The sequence below is a fragment of the Diabrotica virgifera genome, chromosome 6 (genome assembly GCF_917563875.1).
Source record: "Diabrotica virgifera virgifera chromosome 6, PGI_DIABVI_V3a".
NCBI classification, from domain to species: domain Eukaryota; kingdom Metazoa; phylum Arthropoda; class Insecta; order Coleoptera; family Chrysomelidae; genus Diabrotica; species Diabrotica virgifera.
In genome coordinates, this window is record NC_065448.1 from 46200137 (window position 1) to 46217938 (window position 17802).

A 17802-nucleotide genomic window follows, 5' to 3' on the forward strand; every position below is an offset into this window, starting at 1 on the left:
ACAATTTCTCTATGTTACCTAATTAGTTATTAGATTAGTTATATGTTCGATTTCTTGTTAGAAATAAAAAATTTTAGTAGCTCCAAAATGACACAAAATCTAGGCATGTGATAAAAAAGTTTATTTGAAGAAAGTGTATTTTTTTGTTATTCTTAATGGCGATAGAGGTACAGGGTAATTTCCACATACTAATATATTTCTCAAATTGCTCTACCGCCATTCTTTATTATATTACGAGTATGTGTGCCAAATATCTGGACAAAATATTCAAAATTACAACCGCAATCTTGGACCGCGTTTGTTGCTACTTGTTGATCGCTACTGTTGCCTCTTAACAAAATAGCGCTCCGAAATCTTTTTTCTTCAATTATTGCTCTGTAACTCCTAAAATTTAAACCAAAAACCACAATTTAAAATTCACCATCATTTCGACGAAAATTTTCCTGGGAAAATCCGGGTTTTTCCAACAAAATCTTTTATTTTCCACTAAAATTTTAGGGAAGTAATGATTATTTATCAATAATTAAATATCGTGGTGACAAAAACTTCTTTGTATGTATTAGATTATATTTCCAGAAGCTGACGAAAATCGAACAAATAGATTAGCAACAATTAAATTGTTAATTAAAAATTTACGGTCGTAATAATAACCAGAATAATTATGATAAATCAGAATAACTATTATTTCGTGAGGCACTATACTTATCTATAAAGGCGGGTTTACATTACTAGTGAATAACGAACGTGGCTCACGCTTACGTAGTTTGCCTTAACTAGAACCACTCTCCGAAAAATTGGAAGTAAAATATTTAGTCGCGCATGGCGACCGCGCAATGTTCCTAGTCGCTTTTGCCGTTTTGCCCCACTCTCGCATTGCTAGTCGCATAGAAACGTACGGGTTTTAACAGGGAAAACCCGCATCCACCACTGGTGAATTACCAATTGCGTACTGCCGGTATTACTTCTTGAGATGAAAGTGCCGACATGGAAGAGGTTTTACTGATAAGTAACAACTATTAAGCTAATGAAACAAACGGAGCTTATTAAAATAAACCAAGGAGTAAGACAAGGAGATACCATCTCGTCCAAGCTATTCAACCAAGCGCTAGAAGATGTGTTCAAACAACTACACTGGGATGGCTTGGATATAAACATAAACGGGCAATATCTGAATCACTTACGATATGCTGATGATATTGTATTAATAACAGAAAGAAGTGAAGAATTACAAATAATTATGGAAGAACTAGATAGAGAATCGACAAAGATAGGACTGAAAATGAATTACAGTAAAACAAAAACCATGACTAATCAACAAGAAGAAGAATTAAATTACAGTGAATTTTAATTCGAGTATTTTTGGTAAATAAAAAGTGTCGTGTATTTGGAAAAAAAAATAAAACAAAGATGTTTTTAGCCTAGACCTCCAATGTCTGTCGAGCTTTATACATAATAACTTATTAGTATTAATATAATAAGTTATCATCGATTTAGATAGAGGTTTAAATATCAAAAATTAATATTAAATCCATTAAAACTACATGCCTGTTGCTTCAGTAGTTTTATCTTTTACCATTAACAAAGTGTCCATTTCAGTTTCCTATTTTTAAATTAATTAGACATGTTTATCATTATTTAGCGACCCAGCTTTTTAAGAGCACACAGTAGCGATCAACAGGTAGCAACAAACGCGGTCCAAGATTGAAAAAGTTCTGCGAACTTTCAAAAGTAAGGCAACAGTGCGTCGGTAATTCGACACTGACAGTGACGTTTATACTATCAACAACAATTATTTTTATACACATAGGCGCGAAATGTTGCCAAGTCAGTGACGTTCGATTTCTTGTTATAAAAAAATCAATTTTTAGTAGTTCCAATGTGACACAAAATCTAGGCACGGGATAAAAAAGTTTATTTGAAGAAAGTGTATTTTTCTGTCTTTCTTAATGGTAGTACAGGCTCCTTTTTTCAATATTTTATTTAGTTATAGAGTAATTTCGACTTACTTACATATTTCTGAAATTGGGCTCTGTACTGCCATTCTTTATTATATTACGAATATGTGTGCCAAATATCTCGACAAAATATTCAAAATTAGAGCCGCAATCTTGGAACGCGTTTGTTGCTACCTGTTGATCGCTACTGTTTGCTCTTAATAACGCTATGTTTTTTCCGTAAATTCCTTGAAAATAAAATTATTTAAGAAACACACTTGTTCCCTATTGCACCGCTACTGAATATCGAAATTGTTTAATGCTAAGGCGTTGCTTCCAAATATCAGTTTCTGTCCTAGTGCTGTAATAATGCAAATTAGGGCCATCCGCAATGATTTTACCGGTATTAGTCACTACGAGCACGCCCGTGTATTTGCCAATTCTTCACACCACTTTTTCAAACTGACTATTTACCTTAGTCATTCATTCAAGTCTCATAAATGGGAATTTTTGGTTATTCATTGGGGGCACAGAGATTTTGCGGTAAATACCTCCAAACGTCCTTTTGAATGGTGTTTAATTTAACAAAAGAAACTTGAGTTTCCTAGAACCGAGCCTCCTTTTAAGAAGGTGAACTGAATAAGTAACAATAACAAGGATAATGGGGTATTATTATATTGATGGTTGGTTACTGAAATATCGCATTAGCAGTGTAAATTTACTTCATATATTTTGGTTGAAATAATAATAATTTATAAGAAGGTCTTACTAATGTCCTCAGATAACACAAAGGCAAAGGTGTTATTGTAATGAATTGTATTGTTGACAACCTAAAACCGCATCTTTACCTCGTTTTAGGAAATATTTTATAATCAGTGATATTATATTGTAATAATGCATTCACATACAGGGCCACAGTGTGATATTTTTTCGTTACTATGCTTTGATATATGCCACGTCCCTAACTATTCCTTAGTTATGAAAACCTTTAAAAAAATACTATGTGGGGTGGATGAAGTAGACTGCAAATGCTAAATGCAGATAACTGAAACACAATTTAGACAGAAGCAAAAAATGCAATCTAAATGTAAATAAGTAGAAGAATAGATAATGAAAATAACAAGAAAAAAAGACACGGATGACTTAATCGAAATGGTGTTAGATCAAGAACCGACCTAATAGAAGACATGAAAAACCTAGATATACCAATGAAACTTATAAAGCTTACGAAAATGATAATGAAAGGATCGACTGCAGTAATAATTATAGATAACGGAATCACCAAAAGTATAGAAATAGCAAGTGGAGTACGACAAGGCGACTCTCTATCAACGTCACTATTTAATGTCGCTATAGAAGGAACAATAAGAGCTACAGAAATAAAAGGTACGATTATAACATCGACGTCGCAACTTGTGGCGTATGCTGACGACATAGCATTAATTAGCAGAAACCTAAACAGGAAGAATTTACGAAGTTATGCAAAGAAGCATCCAAAAGGGGTTTAGAAATAAATCAAAACAAAACAAAATACCTAATATGCTCAAGAAAAAACCCAGTTAATATGATAAGCTTAAATATTGGTGAATATGAATTTGAAAAGGTAGAACATTGTAAATATCTTGGGAGTCTCAGTTAATGGAACTAATGATAGAAGTATCGAAATTAATTAAAGAATACAGGCAGGAAACAGAACCTACTGGAAATACAGTAACTTCCTCAAAGACAAGAAGCTTACTGAGAATACAAAACTGAAAATTTACAAAGCAGCAATTAGACCAGTAATAACATATGGTGCTAAAGTAATGTGTCTGACACAGAAAGAGGAAGAAAGATTGAGGATCCTAGAAAGGAAAATAATTCGAAGGATAGCAGGACCACTAAACTTGGTAATAATGAATTTAGAAAACTTATGAACCACGAAGTAAGAGAACTTCTGAAAGGAGAAGACATCGTCAGATTTATCAAGGCACAGATACTCAGATGGATGAGACATATAGAAAGGAGAAATCCAGAAGCCGTTATCAAGAAAATTTCCAAATGGAGGCCTGTATCAGGCAGACCGCGAGGAAGACCCAAAACTAGATGGGAGAACCAGATAGTGGAGGACCTTAAGAAGATGGGAGTCAGAGAATCGGTAACCAGAAGCAAAAACAGGAACGAATGGAGGAAAATTGTAGAAGATACCAAGTCACACAACCAATTGTAAAACGAAAATGGTTTTGCGGATTGATTCATCGCGACAAACGAATCGGAAGAGCCCAAAGAGAGCGGCAATCACTCCGCTAGGAGTGTAGATGCCATGATGATGATGATTATGTTATTTAGTCTGGGCTGATTATCGGAGAATAGGCCATTTTTGGGAAAAGTTATTTACCAGCAATTTTATTGCTGGAATCGAATCTTATGATTGTCTATATTAATAATATAGGTATGCAAATTCCGCAGATAGTGTGCTACTTTTTTTATAAACAAAATGGCGCCCGAAAATCGTGTTTTTTTCAATTTTTGCTCTATAACTCCAAAGGTTTTAAGTGTACACCAAAAACACTCAAATAAAAATTCACCACAATTAAATTCTGCATAGAGACGTGTTTTTTCCGATTTACTTCGACGAAAGCTTTCCCCGGAAAAAGCGGATTTTTCCAACAAAATCTTTAATTTTCAACTAAACTTTTAGATAAGTAATTGTCAATCAATAATTAAATAGCTTGGCAATGTAAAAGCCCTTTTTGTATATTATAATTCCAGAAGCCGATGGAAATTAAATGAACAGTTTAGCAACAATTGAATTGTTAATTAAAAATTTACGGTCGCTATAATAACGACAATAATTATAATGCATAAGAATAACTATGATTTTTTCATAAAAAGACACTATACCTATCTAATGTACTTTACAGAATTGAAATTGGACTATTTAAGCGGCCTCAGGAATATTTTAAAATTATAAACAATTTTTTGGCTTATAAACAAATAGAATATCTCGGGAAATATTAAACTAAATTAAAGTGTGAAAACGGTATTCGAAAGAAAGCGTCAGGACGCTTCTTTTAAAAGAAAAAACGTTTAATTATGATCAGTAGTTCCTGAGATACAACCGGTCAAATTTGACCGGAATTTACGGCAAAGATATAAACAATAGGATCATAATTTTCAAACCATCACCTTTTACTTTTTGTCCTCTTTCTCCACACCAATTTTCATATCCTTAAAATACTCATAACATAATAATATATTATTATAATAAAGACTATCGATAATACGTGTGAAAATTGCCAAAAATAGCAAAATTCCAATCAAAAATTAGGTTGGAGAAAATGTAACCCTCAAAGTTCAACATCGGTATACGTTAAAAAAATGCATTTTCTCGGCTTCCCATGGAGCAATTTCCTTCATTCTTTTTTTGTTCCCAAGTAACTCGAGTAGAGCCATCGAACTAACCATTATTAAATGTCAGACTTGCTTTTGTTTTGTTATAATAAATTAATTTATTTATTATAACACAAAATTTTAATTTGTTTAAATAAAAATTGTTTAAATAATTATACAGCTTTCAAATGAGAATATTTATGTTTTTAACTTTAAAAGGTCACTTGTAGTAAGTTTATCTAAAAAAAAGCCAACAACTGGAGAAGTATGTAGTTTTCTGTTCTTATAAATAAATTAATATATTATAAGTAACAAAGCAAAGGCAAGTTTGACATTTAATGATGCGTTAGTTATTAGGAATCAAAAAAAGAATAAAGGAAATTGCTAGATGGAAAGCCGAGAAAATGCATTTTTTTAACGTATACCGATTTTGAACTTTGAGGGTTACATTTTCTCCAACCTAATTTTTGATTGGAATTTTGCTATTTTTGGCAATTTTCACACGTATTATCGATAGTTTTTATTATAATAATATATGTTATGAGTATTTTAAAGATATTAAAATTGGTGTGGAGAAAGAGGACAAAAATAAAAAGGTGATGGTTTGAAAATTATGATCCTATTTTTTATATCTTTGCCGTAAATTCCGGTCAACTTTGACCGGTTGTATCTCAGGAACTACTCATCACAATTAAACGTTTTTTCTTTTAAAAGAAGCGCCCTGCCGCTGTTTTTCGAATACCGGTTTCACAATTTAACTTAGTTTAATATTTCCCGAGATATTCTATTTGTTTATAAGCCAAAAAATTGTTTATAATTTTAAAATATTCCTGAGGCCGCTAAAATAGTCCAATTTCAATTCTGTAAAGTACATTAGATAGGTATAGTGTCTTTTTATGAAAAAATCATAGTTATTCTTATGCATCATAATTATTGTCGTTATTATAGGGACCGTAAATTTTTAGTTAACAATTCAATTGTTGTTAAACTGTTCATTCAATTTCCATCGGCTTCTAAAATTATAATCTATACGAAAAGGGCTCGTACATTACCAAGTTATTTAATTATTGATTAACAATTACTTATCTAAAATTTTAGTTGAAAATTAAAGATTTTGTTGGAAAAACCCGCTTTTTCCGGGGAAAGTTTTCCTCGAAGTGAATCGGAAAAAACACGTCTCTATGCAGAATTTAATTGCGATGAATTTTTATTTGAGTGTTTTTGGTGTAAAGTTAAAATCTTTGGAGTTATAGAGCAAAAATTGAAAAAAACACGATTTTCGGGCGCCATTTTGTTTATAAAAAAAAATAGCACATTATATGCGGACTTTGCATACCTATAGTATTAACACATACAATAATAACATTCGATTCCAGCAATAAAATTGCTGGTAAATAACTTTTCCTTGTATTTTGCTAATTAGCCCAGAGTAATTGTAGAATGCATTCACATACAGGGCCACAGTGTGATATTTTTTCGTTATTATGCTTTGATATATGCCACGTCCCTACTATGTCTTTCATACGGTTATGAAAACCTTAAAAATACTCTATATGGGGTGGAGTAGACTACAAATGCTAAATGCAGATAACTGAAGCACAATCTAGACAGAAGCAAAAAAATGCAATATAAATGTAAATAATAAGAAGACATAGATAATGAAAATAGCAAGAAAAAAAGACACGGATGACTTAATCGAAATGGTGATAGATCAAGATAGATGATGATAGATCTATAATAAATAACAGAAGATCCATTGATGATGAGCTCAACAACAGACTAGAGATTATAATACAGAAAATATATTCCAGCCTCTAAACAGAGGATTCAATAACAACAAAGAAATATCAAGGAAAACGAAGATGACAATTCATATTCTCTTTGCCTTATCCCTATGCGGGGTCGGCTTCCCTAATTGCATTTCTCCACACAATTGTATCTTGGGTCATATCAATGTTAATCCCCTTTACCAATATGTCCTGCCTTATCGTCTCCCCCAGGTCTTCTTTGGTCTTCCTCTCCTACTCCTTCCAGGAATCTGCACTTCAGCAATTCTTCGTATTGGGTGATTAGCGTCTCGACGTTGAACATGACCAAACCATCTCAACCTATGCTCTCTCATTTTGGCATCAATTGGTGCCACACCTAGACTTCCCCTAAAATCACTCTACACTCCACTCATCCATCTAAGCATTCTCATTCCCTACACATGCATTCGTTGCTCCTCTTTTTTTTTTCACTACCCAACATTCAGTTCCGTACATCGTAGCCGGTTTTATGGCTGTTTTATAGAATTTTCCCTTCAACTTCATTGGAATTTTCCTGTCACACAGCACACCACTCGCTTCCTTCCACTTCATCATCCAGCCCTAATTCTACTGCATGCATCTCCATCTATTTTTCCATTACTCTGTAATACCGATCCCAGGTATTTAAAACTATTGCTTTTTACAATCAGTTCACCATTTTATTTGTAGTAACCCCATCTTTAAATAAACATTTCAAATACTCTGTCTTTGTCCTACTAAGTTTTAAACATTTTTCCTCCAGAGCTTGTCTCCACTGTTCCAGTTTTTTTTCTAAGTCTCTTTCACTATTTCCTACTAACACGACATCATCAGCATACATTAAGCACCATGGAATGTTACCCTGTAGTTTTGCTGTTATCTGGCCCAAAACTAATGAGAATAAATATGGACTAATCACCAAGTCTTGGTGCAATCCTACTTTCACATGAAATTTATCAGTCTCTCCCACACCTGTCCGAACACTAGTCGTTACTCACTCATACATATCCCTCACAATCTTTACATATTCACCAGGGACTCCTTTCTTATTGAGTGGCACAGAATCTCTCGAGGAACTCTTGAACTCTGTCATATGCTTTCTCAAGATCAATGAATACCATATGAGCGTTTGTTTCTTTACTCCTGTATTTTTCTGCCCTGCATAAAGCCAAACTGATTCTCGGATATTTCGGTCTCTTCACGTATCCGTCTATCAATTACTCTTTCCCATATTTTCATTGTGTGGCTAAGCAGTTTTATAGCCCTGTAGTTTGTACATTGTTGTATATCTCCCTTGTGAAACTACACGTGACGCAACGTAAAATGCAAAGATCATTGTTGAGCATAACGTTAACAGATAGGTTAAGAAACGAAGAAATTCGTAGAAGAAGTGGTGTAGAAGACATTATAAAACACGTATCCAAAATTAAATGGAAGTGGGCAGGATACGTGATCTTCTTCTTCTACGGCACTACAGCCCAAGTTGAGCCTTGGCCGCCTTTATTTTTTGCCTCCGCCCTTGCTTGTCTGTGGCTGCTCTTCTTCATACACGGACTCCTAAGATAGGAGACACAGACTCCTAGGATTGTATAGCAGCGCAAGATAGATCTGAATGGAAGTTTTTCGAGGAGGCCTATGTCCAGCAGTGGACGACTATGGGCTGATGATGATGATGATAATCGTCACATCAATTTTTTTTATTATTTTATTAGGTAGATCCGGTATCTGTCAGCAGACCATGATCCAGTACTGCTTGTCCTTATTGTAATTTTCAAGAATAGTAAATCTTTTATACTTGGCGACAATTTCGATAGATATCTTGATGAAATATTTCATACTGGATCTGATGCCATTCTTTCTAATCAGTTTCGACAAATATCTGGCAACACCAGGTAGGATGTGTTATAGATAGCTTCTAGTGCTTGAAAACCCATATCGACATTTGTCATTTGGTACCTATTATAGTACATATTATATTATGTAATACCTATATATTTCAGCTAGTTTTTGGTTAGAATTACTTGATATAAAGGGTAAGGAAACCTTCTGTTTCGGAAAATAAATGTATGTCCTTTTAAATGTCCTAACACGTACACACATTGTAAGATTTAGGGCCGGTACTTTATGTCTCCGTTAACAGCCGGTTAGTTAACCGGGGTTTAATCGGGACAGAAATATATGCATAACATAGACATAAACGCAATTATACTTATTATTATATTCATAAATAATTATAATAATAATTATAATTGCTTTTATTACAACGCAAGAGGCCCTATGAGGTACTTTTCTGTCCCGATTAAACCCCGGTTAGCTAACCGAGGTTTAACCGGGACATAAAGTACCGGCCCTTAATTGTAAAAGAGCCATTGTTCAGATTAATAGTTTTATTTTTCATTAAAGTCATGCTCTTTAATTTCCTATAATGTAGTTAATTTGTTCTACCGGACAGCCTTCATTTTCTAAGAAAAACAGTCAAAGAACAGTCAAAAGTTCCTTTTACATGTTCCTAATTCCTGGTATTTGGCAATTTTGCCGGTCTCTCGCACTGACCTACCCATTAACCACACGTGCTTTCTATTATTCTTTAATGGCCTAGACTAGCTCAAAACGAACAAAGCCAAAAGAGGCGCACACTTAATATAGACCAGTATTCACATGCAAGCATTCGTTTTCACGTTTTTAGTCACGTTGTTCCTTTTAATATGGAATATTTAACCACATGAATTTTAAATAGGAGTTGTTTACGCCGTATACGTTTTTCTTTAACTGTAAATTAGAATAGATTAGTATTTACCGGAATATTTTAGATATATATGATGAATAATTCATGAGGACCGACAGTTTAATCACTTAAATAGATTTAAATCAATATTTTGGTGTCAACGTATATGCCGCAAAAGTGAAATATGAAGTGTTAATTTGTCATATAAATATTTTTATCGCCAACCGTCATTTAAGTCATTCATTATTGTACTCATTTGCCCTCATTTGCGGCAGTAAAGTAACAGTTTATTGTACTGAAAGAAGAATAATTTTACTTTACCTGCCGCGATTAATCAAATTAACCGAGATTGAATGTAAGTGGTCGATGGCAGTAATGGAATGGCGAGTATTTGAGTGAACTTAAAATTTATTTACTTTAATTATTAAAAATATTGTACACAATTGGCAATATTATCAATTAAATTTATGTCAAAAAGGAAAATTTTGTAGTATTTTGTAATTATATTCATATAAAATAAATTAAAACATTACCGATTTTTAGTAATTATTCGATATTGATAACTATCGATTAAAAATCGAAAGCGGCGATCTTGCAAAAGTTATCTGTCATCACTGTCATGAAATTATTATGACGTCTAAAATTTGAAAAGTTCTTAAATTGTAAATTGCAAGTAAGTGTTAAAACCAATATCAAATTATGTTGGCAAATATTATTTTATATCAATAAAACATATATTAACCGATTGTCAAATATACCAGCAAACGAGAAGTAAACTCAACCTTCCCAGGGACATATCTGAGCTTCTTAGAGACAATACAAAAAATATCAACAATATCATAATACAGTTTTTAACGGAATTAGGAATAAAAGACATTTAATTGTATCACAAATTTTTCAGGTATACTTTTTGTTAGTACATTATGTATTTACTTAATATTATAATCTCTTTTTATTTTTAATATGTATTTTCCATTGTTGTCGTTTATAATCCCAGTGGTTCGGGCGACATTAAATTAAAAAAATATATGTTGGCGATAAAATTTTGTATGCACCACGTCAGTAAAGACTCCTTATCGAACTCGTCTGTTACTCGCCTCGCTCGCTACGCTCGCTCTTCTCGTAATATCAGACTCGTTCGATAAAGAGTCGCTTTACTGAATTGGTACATAAATAACTATTATCGCGAACCGTCACTAAAGTCAGTCAACTCATTTGCGGCAGTAAAGTAACACTTTATTGTACTGAAAGAAGAATTTTACTTTACCTGCCGCGATTAATCAAATTAACCGAGATTGAATGTAAAGGCTGTATGACACTATGCATTTTCTTGTATCATTTCTAATATCGTTTCTGATATCGTTTCTTGTATACATTTTCTTGTATCATTTCTTGGACGTACATTTGTGCCCTGTATGACACTATGCAAGTTCTTGTATCGAAAATTGTATGAAATTCGGCACGTGATTGGTCGAAATTTTGTTTGTCACCCTGTGTCACGTTATGGTAGTACTGCATCTACAGACACAGCTGATTTTAAATATTTTATAAAATTTATAAACTTTTATATAATTAACATTTTAATGTTAACCAGAATTTTACGTTGACTGAGGTTGATTATTTGTGTTTTTATTTTGTTTTGATATTTGTGCTAAAATATTTGCATTAGAATTATCTTCAGTTTGATCCAAATTAGAAACTATTGTATTTTCGTCTATTAAAAAATTATGCACCATGAAACCTAAATTTATAGTTTGAAGTTTACTAGGAGCTAAATATATGGTTATTAGTAGAACAGTAGTCCATACCAAACGGTATATTAAGTATCAATAAAAGATTTATAAATAATACCTACAAAAACACAAATAAATTCATCAATACATTATCCCATTTTCATTTCAGCCGCCATTATGAGTAAGTAATTATGACATTTTAGATGTTTTACCAGCAGGTTTTACGTTTTTGCTCTTTGCGCAGAAATTGGCGCAGTTCTTGTACAATAATCTGTGCCTGACACAAATTCTTGTATCGTTTCTGATATCGTTTCTTGTATCTGTGTATGACACTATGCATTTTTTTGACATATCAGAAACGATATTAGAAATGATACAAGAAAATGTATAGTGTCATACAGCCTTAAGTGGCCGATGGCAGTAATCGAATGGCGAGTATTTGAGTGAACTTATAATTTATTTACTTTAATTATTAAAAATACATATTGTATTTACACAATTGGCAATATTATCAATTAAATTTATATCAAAAAGGAAAATTTTGTAGTATTTTGTAATTATATTCATATAAAATAAATTAAAACTTTACCGATTTTTAGTAATTATTCAATATTGATACCTATCGATTAAAAATCGAAAGCGGCCATCTTGCAAAAGTTATCTGTCATCACTGTCATGAAATTATTATGACGTCTAAAATTTAAAAAGTTTTTAAATTGTAAATTGTAAGTAAGTGTTAAAACTAATATCAAATTGTTGGTGATAAAATTTTGTATGCACCACGTCAGTAAAGACTCTTTACCGAACTCGTCTGTTATTCGCCTCGCTCGCTATGCTCGCTATGTTCATAATATCAGACTCGTTCCATAAAGAGTAACTTTACTGACTATTTCAAAGCTATTTTCTTGTGGCATCTTAATGCAATTTAGTATTTTTGGCAGGAATAAGCCACAATTTGACTTTAAAATAAAGTTTATTTGACGTTTCGATTACTACTTTCTATCAATATACAAAACATGAATAAATTAAACAAATTTTGTTTTTGTTGCTTGGTAAAAAAGAGTGTGTACTTTGTACGCACGTAAGAAGTTGTACTTCTATTTTTATGATTTCAACGAAACAAATATATTTTAAACATTTTAATTGCATTTTTATTTAAATATTAAACTAATTTTAATATTTCAAATAATACCAAAAATTAAAAACAGCGTTAATACGTCATTTTTGTGAACTGGAGCGTCCCCGCAATTGCCTTTCTCGTGAGGAATCGTATAAAAAAATTCATACTTTAATTTTTTCATGGACAGGATTTTGGCATTTGGCCTTTGGATTTTCTGCTGTATTTTCGTCAAATTTTAAAATTATTAAAAATGGTAAATTCGCGGTAAATAATGTTAATCCGTCATTTTTTGACGAACTGGAGCCTCCCAGCAATAATTGCTTTTCCCTTGAGGAATCGTAGAAAATAAAAAAACGTCAGATTTTCTACACAATTTTAATAGAAGTATAACTTCTAACGTGCGTACAAAGTACACACACATTCTTTTTTTTGTATATTAATAAGTCCAAAAGTATACACTCACCGGTACAAAATTCCGCCACCCAAGATTTTTGATTAAGTTTGACAATCTATAACTTTATTATTTGTAATCCGATGTTCAAGATTCTTGCATCAGTTTGTAGGTACATGTATTGATATCGTTTGGTATTATTCCGGTAACAAAAATTTTTTGCTTACATGACATTATACGGGGGGTGAATGGAAGCGTTGTTTTTTCTCCTAATTTTAAAAAATTCTGTGGAAAAATTGAAGGGCTAATTTTGTTTCATATTCCTTTTGTATTATCCTGAAGGTATTACTAAGGTTTTGTTTTTTGAATTATCCAAATATCTGTTTTCTTGTAAGAACTGTGTTAAAAACACTGCTTTGAAGGTTTATTTAATTAAAAATATCAAACGCACTAAAATTAACAAAACAAAATTAACAACAAAACAAAACAATTCAATAGCGGGTACGTCCACCTCTTGCAACAACGACTGCTCGCAATCTGTTTCGCATCGAATAAAGGTGTGTTATCCTTGCCTGGGGAATATCCCGATATTTCTCTACCAGGGCCATAACGGTACCAAATTTTCTGGAGGCCTAGGATGACGGCAAATGTCTTTTTTTTAATTCATCCCATAAATGCTCAATAAGATTGAGATCTGGGGTGCAAACGGGCCATTCTAATCTTATCAATCCAACCTCTATTTTATGAGTCAATCAGTGTTTTTATTTAAAAAAATTGTACAGCTCTTACAAGAAAAGAGATATTCGGATAATTCAGAAAACAAAATTTTAGTGATGCCTCCGGGATAATATGACAGGACTATGAAAACAAATCAGGTATTCCATTTTTCCACAGAATTTTTTAAAGTTAGGAGAAAATACAACGCTTTTATTCACCCCTGTATAATGCCATGCAACCAATTTTTTTTTGTTACCGGAATAATACCAAATGATATCAATACATGTACTTACAACCTGGTGCAAGAATCTTGAAAATCGGAGCACAAATAATAATAAAGTTATAAATTGTCAAACTTAATCAAAAATTTTGGGTGGCGGAATTTTGTGCCGGTGAGTGTATATAAAAACTATTTAAAAAGTCAGTACAACTATATAAACTCACTTTTGTCCCTGTTCTCACAACTTTTAAAACACAACTTAACAACCATAACCGTAATAATAAACACATTCTTTAACCACAGCCGCCATATTGGATAATTTTTGACATGTCATTGGAATACTCAATCAGAGCTAACGTATAATGTATCTGCGCGTGGCACCAACAATTTTGATGAATACGCGCACATTTACATTCACTCCCAATCCATAGAGTTATATATTAGCATAGAGAGAGCCTTCACTATGCGCGTCCTGACGACAAGATCTCTTCGACTGGTTTGCGCTATCTCTTTCTAACACATCGTACCGAGAAACTAAGATGACATTAAGGTGTGAGTATAGGCACGGAAGAGGAGGACAACTGTCTCAGCTTAATATGCGTAAGAGTGAAACAGCACTAATCCAAAGAAAAAAGATGGTGTCGTCACTTCGCTTTGAATGACACTCTCTCTATGTCAATATATACCTCTATGTCCCAATCGCACCTAAAGAAGTATACTGTCAAAAATCTTACAATTTAATGTTTGACTGATTTATATTGGCAATTCAGACATACATTTTTTAAAGTAGATGACTTTAAAATGATATCGCCAATATTTATAAGTTGCGTTCCTGGGACGACTTTGCTCAAAAGATAGTTCATTGATTCGATGGTTCATTCGTTGATAGCATAAGATTTGTCTTTAAAAAGACATCCGCATGCAATAATGACAGTAAAATACTCCTGTTAGAGATCCCATAGTAATTAAACTTAATTTTAAAGTAAAATTGTGGCTTGTTCCCACCAAAAATACTAAATATAAAAAATATTTATTTTGTTTTTGTTTATGTAAAACATGAACACTTTTTATATAGGTCTTCAATTCAAAAAGGTAGATTACGATACTAAATTACACTGAATTTCGGTTCTACTATTAATGATTTCCAGAATTTCCATTATTTTCTTCTCTTAACTTTCAGCTGCCAATCTTCATTTTGCAGGTTTTTTCATTGCCTCGTCTGTTTCACCTCTAAACGATCTTTGACTTCTTTCTTTGTTTCGTCTTCTTAGAGTTTTGTTTATCCAGTATCTTGAGTCCTTGGGTATCCTGAGTAAGTTATGATGGCCATAACAATATTTTTTATCAATAATATCATCTAAAAATTCCATTGCTGTTTTGTTTTTTAAACGCTTTTCTTTGCTTCAATAGTTTGCATCAAATCTTTTCTTCAATGCAAATGAATGAAAATTTGCAGACATATGCATTCGCGGGAACAATACACGAATAGTCAAAAAAAATTTGTTTATTAATTGTTTAAATAAAAAAATAACGATTTTAATGGAAAATGTTTAAATTCTCTTGTTTTTTTACAATGTAGAAACTTAAAACTTTTACGGATTGTAGCTAATGATATGACCTATACATAATTTCACTTTTTACGTTAATTGTTTACGTTATGCTTCATAAATAAACAATAAAGTTTCAAATTTCAATACGATACGAAACAAAACTTCAACCAAAACTCGAATTAAAAAAATTTGTGTTTTTATCGTAGTCTTAGAAAAACCACCGGTAGAGACGTTTTGTGCTACAATTAATATTAGAATTCGTTTTGTCGTATTAATTAATTAAACGCTCTTCTTTAGTTCAATCGTTTGGGTCAAATATTTGGACGTTAATTTGACTGCCCTTTCTTCAATGCAAATGACTAAAAATTTGCAGACATATGCATTAGCGGGAACAATACACGAATAACCACACGAAAATGCTTAAATTTTCTTGTTTTTACAATGAAGAAACTTGAAACTTTTACAGATTGTAGCTAATTATATGAACTATACATAATTTCACTTTTTACGTTAATTGTTTACGTTATGCTTCATAAATAAATAATAAATTTTCAATTTTTTTGTCGATTTCGACTACTTTTCATGTTTGTACATGATACGTTTTATACATATTTTAATAAACATGACGATATATTTTAATGTTTGAAAAGTGTAAGACTAAAAAGTAAAAAATAAAAAAATATGAAAAAAATATTTTCAAGAAACGCTTTTCTTTAGTTACGAGTGTCTAAAATTAAACATAAAAAAATCAACTAAAAAGCAAACAAAAAATGAAAAAATCTAACACATTCGTTATCGAAAAGCGTTGTGCGAAAGCCGTTTATTCGATGAAGACGCGCCACGCTTTTCTTTGACGAATGTGTTAGATTTTTTCATTTTTTTTTATTTTTTGTTTGCTTTTTAGTTAATTTTTTTATAATATGTTTAATTTTAGTCACTCGTTAACTAAATAAAAGCGTTTCTTAAAAATATTTTTTCATATTTTTTTATTTAATATCCAGTTCTCAGTTTTACTGGCCAGTATACTTTTTGTGATGGTGTTTTATATAATATTATCCTAATGTGTAGGTATTTATTTTAATGTTTTGTTCCATAACATTGAGTTCAGTTTTCTGATACATATAGTACAAAAGTTCTTAGTCTCTTTTACGTTTGATATTATGAATCCTAAGTATGTACTTAAACTTTACTGTTCCTTTGATTTATGTTCCTTAGTCTGTCACTAGTTGTTTCATGTTGTTAATTTCTACTGTTAGTTGTTATGTTAACTCTTTGATCTTGTTTAGGTATAAGTTCTTTCTAATAATAAAATCTCGTACGCGTATACCCGCCCCTTTGTATTTTTCTCTAGGATCAAAGTGACGGATATAGAGAAGACGTGTAATAGTATTAACTTTAATAACTATTTATTAAAGCTATATACAGAGTTAAGATAAAGTATGGAACCAAGCAAATAACTTTGAAACGAAAAGAACAATATTTATGAAACTCTGCATGCAAGTACAGTGACGCAAAAGGCATCTGATGTCATATTTTTTGTTACTGCTCCACTTCCTGTTTCACCGGAAATACCCTTAACTTATTTACTTTAAATGGGACACCCATTATAATTTTGCAGATTTTAAAAGAACTTAATATTTTTAACTCATACATTAGTACATTCTTTCACGGTTTTTGCTGTAAATTTTAAAGAACCGCTTGGATTGACATGAAATTTGGCATTGGCATAGCTAACATGTCAAAGAAAAAAAGTGATATGGTGCCGATGTGTGCTTTTGACATGGGGGTGAGTTTCACCCCATCTCGGGGGTGAAAAAATATATGTCCAAGATAAGTCCCGAAATGAATAAACTGACTAATTTTAAGCAACTTTTGTTCTATAGAGTTTTTCACCAAATCAATACTTTTCGAGTTATTTGCAAGTGAATATGTTAATATGACAATGTGTTTTCAACAAAATAACCACGTTTTTAGACGGTTTTTCCCAAATAACTCAAAACGTAAACATTTTGTCGAAAAAAATATTCTTAGCAAAACTATAGCCTATAAAAAAGTGAAAAAAATGGTGTATATATTAGGTCTCTATACCTAGCAAAAGCAGAGTTATAGATAATAAAAAATAGGTTCATATTCGAAAAATTCCAAATAGAATAATTCAATGTGAAATATCCAAATAATGAAGCATTCTTGGGGAAAACACATTACAACTTTCTTAGAGTGCTTAAAAAAAGCTTTATTTCTGTTTTTATAAAA

General features: G+C 31.9%; 1 protein-coding gene across 1 annotated transcript in view; it reads left to right on the forward strand.

Moving 5' to 3' along the window:
- LOC126886950 (tensin) overlaps positions 1-17802 on the forward strand; it is a 1001992-nt gene that overhangs the window by 486551 nt on the left and 497639 nt on the right. The gene's annotated exons all lie outside the window — the stretch shown is intronic.